The sequence below is a fragment of the Alexandromys fortis genome, unplaced genomic scaffold (assembly GCF_014885135.2).
Source record: "Alexandromys fortis isolate MF-2015 unplaced genomic scaffold, M_Fortis_MF-2015_v1.1 scaffold_158, whole genome shotgun sequence".
NCBI classification, from domain to species: Eukaryota; Metazoa; Chordata; class Mammalia; order Rodentia; family Cricetidae; genus Alexandromys; species Alexandromys fortis.
Window position 1 is genome coordinate 2981334 of NW_026068039.1, and position 7248 is coordinate 2988581.

A 7248-nucleotide genomic window follows, 5' to 3' on the forward strand; every position below is an offset into this window, starting at 1 on the left:
AAAAAAAAAAAAAAAAAAAAAGAAGAAGAAGCGTGTTGGGGGAACCACAAGGAGCACTAACATTCTAACTGAGTGTGGTGGTGGACACCTGTAATCATTGTGCTAACTAGAGACACTGAGGCAGGGGGATCACTGCTAATTTCAGGCCAACCAAGGCTACTACCAAAGTGAGGTGCTGTTCCCAAAACTTAATTAATTTAAAAAAATTAAGAGATAGAAAATAGCCAATCGTGCTTAAAATCTTGTGGCGCCTGAACCTGTAACCCCCCTCCCCCATTTAACAGATTCTGAGTTTATACAGCTAGCTACCCAAAATGCTTTGCTGGTTCCCCTCATTCAGAAGCAAAATTTAAACTAAGACTAGTAAAGTCAGGATAATGGCGGCACTGCTTCTTAATGGCTAAGCAGTCACAGCTACTGGGGAGGCTGAACTAGAAGGTTCCTTTGAACCCAGAAGTTGGAGACAAGATAGTAAGACCCAACCAACCCTTTACAATAATTAAACTACTATTGGAACGGCTGGTTCCCGTTTTGGTCCCGAGGGTGCTTGCAGTGCCGACCTTCTAAGACTGAAGTGGTGTACAGAAAGGTGAACAGGCCAGGAAGACTTTTCACATGGAGGTGACAGCTCTATTAGAAAGGAGAAGCTCTGAACCCTCAGTAGTAGCTGACCCGAGATGAATGGTGGCAGCTGTTACAGCTCTGAGCTCACTGTGGGCCCCCAACGTTAGGGATCTGCAGCGGGAACAAGCTACCTGTGAAAGAAGCAGCAGCTGGGCAGTGGTGGCGCAGGCCTTTAATCCCAGCACTCGGGAGGCAGAGGCAGGCGGATCTCTGTGAGTTCAAGGCCAGCCTGGTCTACAAGAGCTAGTTCCAGGACAGGCTCCAAAGCTACAGAGAAACCCTGTCTCAAAGAAAAGTAGAAGCAGATGCGGTAGGCACCTGTCCCTGGTATAAGCAGCAGGTCTCAGCTGAGGCAGGGGTAACTTGCTTCACCCAGGAGTCTGGTTAGATTGACCACACTGGGCTGGGCTCTGGGTTTATATAGATTTCTTTCGGTCATTTGTTTTATGAGAAGGGTTTCTCTGTGTAGCCCTGGCTATCCTGGAACTTGCTCTGTAGGCTATGCTGGCCTCAAAATCAAAGATCCATCTACCTCTGTCTCTCTCTAAAAGGTCAGTTTCCAAGGTGATTTCATTTTCTTAGTCAAAAAATATCATGATAGACAGAAATCTTTAATAAATAAAAAAATATCATGAGTGCTGGCTGCTGAAGCAATGGCTTAACAGTTAAGAGCACTTACTGCTTTTCCAAAGGACCTTGGTTTGATTCCCAGCATCCACATGGCAGTTCACAGCTGTCAATAACTCCAGTTTCAGAGAATCTGTCACTCTCTCTGAACTCCAAAGGCACTGATCACACAATGGTGCACATATGTTCATGCAGGCAAAACACTCAGATGCATTAAAACACATACACTACCACCACCATCAATCATCAGCATGCTGAGATTAAAGGTGCGCACAGCCACGGCCCGGCATTATATTTGGTGAGCCTGGCTACCTGAATATGAGAATGTGAAGAATAAGGACCAATCAGTGAGGTTGCCAAAACTAGAAAGGTGTTGGGAGAGTGTACCCCCACTATGAGTGAGCATAGACTCATGGGGATGGCAAGGCTTTCTCCTGGCCCCGTGTATGGATGTTGATGACTAGTTGACCTTTAGGTAAAACCAGTATGTGCAGAAAATGCCAACCTCAGCCTGTGCACCCCCATGTCTGTAAGCTGAGATGCTCCCCTACAGATGAGTTAGCCCACTCATTTCTGTGTATGTAATAAACTTGTTGAGTTTCTGGGCTGCTGCTGGTGGCTCTAGCCTGCTCTCAGCTTTACTTTGCTTGTGGCTGTCATCAAGTCCCAAGGCTCCATAGGTCCTGGCAGGGAGGGTTTCCCATCAGGGCTGCTGTTCTGTCCTCTTACCTCCTCTCCTTTGATGTTGGAAGTCAGGAAAAAAAAACCTGCAGTTTTTCACCTTTATTTCCAGCCCCAAGTCTTTGCATCTGTTCCCACTGCCACTCTGCTCACAACTGGACCCCTCCTTTCCCCTCCCAATATACCAGATAGTGATCCCCTCCCTTCTCTACAGAACAGGTCCTCACTGAGGCCAAGGTGGCCTTAGCCTCCTGATGTTGGAATTGCAGGAATGTATCAGAATGGCTGCCTTTATTTTTTCTTTTCTTAATGGTTACTTAAGTCTTATATGAAGTGTGAATAGTACTCTCCCCTGCCCAGTATTTTCCCTCTCTCATGCCCCTTCTTTCTCCTTCTTTTCCTCTTTCGTGTGCCCTGTCTGGCTCACAGGCAGTCCATGTCTGTGTCGTCCCTCCAACCAACCCCATCAATTTATGTTTGGCTGTCATTAGAACCATAAACAACACGTAGAAGGCCCCTGGTGGTTGTGTGGTGGTGATGATGGTGTGTGTGTGTGTGTGTGTGTGTGTGTGTGTATCAATGTGTATGTGTGTTTCAATGTGTATGAGTGTTTTGCCTACATGTACTATTTGTGTGTCCAGTATCCTCGGAAGTCAGAGAGGGTGCCAGAGCCCCTGAAACCAGAGTTACTGACAGCTGTGAGCTGCCATGTGGGTGCTGGGAGTCAAACTCAGGTGCTTTGGAAGAGCAGAAAGTGCTCTTAACTGCTAAGCCATTGCTTCAGCAGCCAGCATCCCTTATATTTTTTGACTAAGAAAACGGAATCGCCTGGAGACTGAGCTTTCACAGTGTTTCCAAGCCCAAAGCTCACTGCAGAAACATCAGTGTCTCCCAGGAAGCCGATGGAACTGCGTCTTTGATAATGAAATGTGTGCTCACGTATGTCTGTGTACATCCCACAGCATCCTGCATTTTTCTGAAGGTGGGGGACTATCATGGGAAAGGAAGACTTGTTCCTGGGGATCTTTTAACTATAAAACTCAGGAAAATCCAGTGTTGACAGTCCTTATGCGTGGTGGCCTTGGTGGGGAGGAGCCTGGGGGACACAGTCAGACACTCCTATTTGCTTTAGTCGAAGTCCTAATTCTTCAGTTTGCTGTGGGTGGAGATGTTCCGAGCCCTTTCTACTTCACTGTCACCAGCTCCTGGTGAGTCACTGGCAGCCCTTCCTACACCACCCCTCCTGCAGGGCAGAGGATCTTGCAGATGCTGCTTCTCCTCTGGTGGGTGCCATAGTAACAGGAAGGCAGCTCCCAGTAACCTGCACATAGACGCTAACCAGCACATAGAAGAGGATGATGGGGGTGAGCTTCACCGCTAAGATCTGAGGACCCACAAAACACCCGGTTCAGGTTTCTTTCAGCTTCGTCACATGAAAGGAAAGTCACCATTTACAGAGACTAATCTGGTTTCTATGCCTTTTCTCCTCCGTGAGTGGCCAACCTGAGAGAATTTTCTGTTCCCCTTTCTTTTCATCTCCATCCTTTCCTTTCCCCTTTCCTTCCTCTCTCTCTATTTTCTTTCTCCCTTCCTTCCCTCTTTCCCTCCTCCTTTCTTCCTGAGATCCATCCCCAGCCTGAGAGAAGCTCTTGCTCCTTTGCTTCTTGCAATGCTAGGGCTCAAACCCAGGGTCTTCCACATGCCAGGCAAGCACTCTACTACCAAGCTAGCCCTCCAACCCGAGGGAATTTATTTTTTTTTTGTAAAAAACATAGATTTGTTCATTTTATGCTGTATGTGTGTGTGCATGCAGGATGCCCTTGGAAGTCTGAGAAGGATATGAGATCTCTTGGATCATGCCACATGGGTGCTGGGACTCGAACCTGGGTCCTTTGTAAGAGCAGCCAGTGCTCTTAATCTCTCAGCCATCTCTTCAGCCACCTGAAGGAATTTCTTATTCCAAAAACAAATGGATAGGGGGCTGGAGAGATGGCTCAGTGGTTAAGAGCATCAGCTGCTCTTCCAGAGGTCCTGAGTTCAATTCCCAGCAACCGTATGGTGGCTCACAACCATCTGTAATGAGATCTGGCACCCTCTTCGGGCGTGTGGGCATACATGCAGGCAGAATGTTGTATACAAAAATAAATAAATAAATCTTTAAAAAAAAACAAAGAAACAAAAAACAAATGGATAAATAAACCTGGAGTTGTTTGTACTAGTGCTGGAATCTGGGTCCTGCCATTTAACTGTTATTTTTAGAAGACCTACTGTGTGCCAGGCACCAGCTACAGCAAGGACTCTGAAGGTGGAGAGATGACTTGTAATTACTTATTTTAGATGTCAACTTAACTGAGCCTCAAGTGCCAGATCTTTGGGTAAATATGATTCTGGGTGTTTCTATGTCTGTTTCAGGATGAGGCTACTATTAACTCAGGATACTGAGGAAATGGGTTGGGCTTCCCCAGTGTAAGTTGGTTTCATCCCCTCTGCTCAGCACAAAGCAAGCAGATAAATGATTTTCCACTTTGGAAAAACAAATCAGACTCCACTGAGATAAGATATATTCTATAATATCTACCTATCCTGCTGGAGGAGAGCATATAGACCCGTGGTGGCATATAAATTGGGAGAAGCACTTAGGGAAACTGTCAGTGCTATCAGGAGGGGTCGTGTGTCCCCAGCAACCCACCCTTGGCGTGAGAATCCAGGAGGCAACCCTGAGTGTGTGCATCAGAAGACAGGCTCTCATAGCAGTTTTTTTTTTTTTTAAATAAAAAGCTGGAAGCAGTGAATTCCCAGCAGGAAGGAGACAGATGAGGAATTTTGTACTGTCGATTACATTTTTTCATTTGCTTGTTTTGGCTTAATTTTAGAGTTCTGATATGTGGTCCTGGCTACATATCATGGAACTTACTGTAGCAACCATGCTGGCCTTGAACTCATGGCAATTTTCCTGCTTTAATCTTCCAAGTATTTAGTACTATAGCTATGTATTACTATACCCAACTCATCTGTCTGTCTGTCTGTGTTTGTATGTGTGTGTGTGTTTTGTTTTAGTCTGTTTTAGAAAGAGATTCTGTATCACAGGCTGACCTCAAAGTCACTACATAGCCAATGATGACCATGTTGGCTTTTTTGTTGTTGTTTTGTTTTGATTTTCAAGACAAAAGACAAAGAACCAGTCCTGGAACTCACTCTGGAGACCAGGCTGGTCTTGAACACACAGGGATCCACCTGCCTCTGCCTCCTAAGTACTGGGATTAAAGGGGTGAGCCACCACTGCCTGGTGATGACCTTGAACTTCAAGGCTTGCCTTTCCCTCCTGAGTACTGGGGTTACAAGTGTGTGTCATGCACAGCTTATGTGATAATGTGATAAACAAACCCAAGATTTCGTGCATGCTAAATAAGCATTCTTTTTTTGGAACTGGAGTCTTATCCTGAAGCAAGGGTGACCCTGAGCCTTCTCTAAATTACACTGAGACATTTAGACTCTCTCCAAGTCATTTTGCTGGACTGGCAGGGCCTAGCTTCCTATCTCACTTTTGGCTTCTGCAAAACAAGACAAAAAAGAGCTCATAAGGTCAGAGGAAGACCTGAATATACAATACACTTTAGGTTTTCTTTTTAAGTTGGGGACTGTGGTGATAAAATGTTATAACAATAACCACTCCTTTTTCCAGATTTCATTTTCCTTTTTATGTTGTCTGTGTGTACACATGTGCACAAATGTGTATAGGTGCACTGGAGGCCAGAAGAGGGCAGTATATCCCCCGGAGTTGGAGTTACGGTCGGTAGTGAGCCTATGGTATTTGTTCTGAAAAATGGCGTCTTGGTCCTCTGGAAGAGTGGCAAGCGCTTGCTCTGAGCCATCTCTATAGCTCCTAATTTTCTTTATTTGTTTTTTGACAATTTCATACATGTAAGCAATGTATTTTGATCATACACAATCTTAATACCCGCCTCCCACTTCTCCCTGGTCCCTCTAATATTTCCCTGCACCTCATATCATACATCAAAACTAATAAAAGCGGCTCAAAGAACTAAATGTAAGAGGAAAAACTATAATACTATTTGAAGAAAACAGGGGTGAGATTTATCTTGGTTTAAACAATGATTCTTGGATATGATTCCAAAAGCTCTGCAATGAGAGAAAACAGATAGGCTGGAGAGATGGCTCAGCGGTTAAGAACACTGGATGCTCTTCCAGAGGTCCTGGGTTCAAGTCCCAGTACCCACATGGCAGCTCACAACTGCCTGTATCTGTAGTTCTCTTCTGGTATGCAGAAGATAAAACACTCATATACATAAAATAAATAAATCTTAAAAAAGAAAGAGAGATAATTCACAAGTTTCCTTCTTTAAAAAACCTTTCATAAAAATTTAACTTTTAATTTATTAGAACTTATAATTAATTAGAAAATTAGGCACTGATTTTTAAAAGCAGAGTTCTGGTCAAATTAACACATACTTCAGGGCAAAAATACATTTTAAAAAAACACAATCTTAAGGCAGAAGAAAAACATTGAAAAAAAAAACCATCATGTCTAATCCAGACTGTAGAATGTCATATTCCAGAGATTCTAGGAAGTCACGGATATAGACTGTAGAATGTCATAATCCAGAGATTCTAGGAAGTCACAGATACAGACTGTAGAATGTCACAACCTAGAGTCTAGAGAGTCACAGAATATTTTGCAGAACTAAACTGTTAATAAAATCAGAAGCATTATTGATTGGTCCAAGATTCCTCAATTTATAATATGTCTAGTCTGTTAATTGAAGTTTTCCCCATCTTTTTTATTCTTTGTGAATTTCACATCATGCACCTCAATACCACTCATTTCCCAGTGCTTCCATATCTGCCCTCTGACTTTGCAACCTCCCCGCAAGAAGAAAGTAGAAAAAGGAAAAAAGTCTCACCGGGGAAGCTGCAGTGTGCCAGGGTGTGCCACCTAGTCTGCCTTTTTGTCCAACCAGCTTTCCTTGCAGATGTTCATTGCCATGAGTCTTTGGTCTGGTTCCAGTCCTCTGTCTTCTGCTACACCATTGATACTGAACCCTCGCGGAGATTCCTCTGATATCCTGCTGTTGCCCTGAGTCATGGAGATCCTGGGGCTTTGGTTCTGTAGGACCCGCCCTTCAGGAGCTCCAGATGCTCATAGATGGGGTAGTTGTTGGGGTGTGCAGACTCAAAGCCCTGGGTATGGGCCTGGATGGTAGCTGAGCTGGTCAGCAGGCCAGCTCTCCCTCATCCTCACCATCCTGGGGCCAGTTAATTGAAGTTTTTGTTGTACATCCAAGCTGTTTTTTTTTT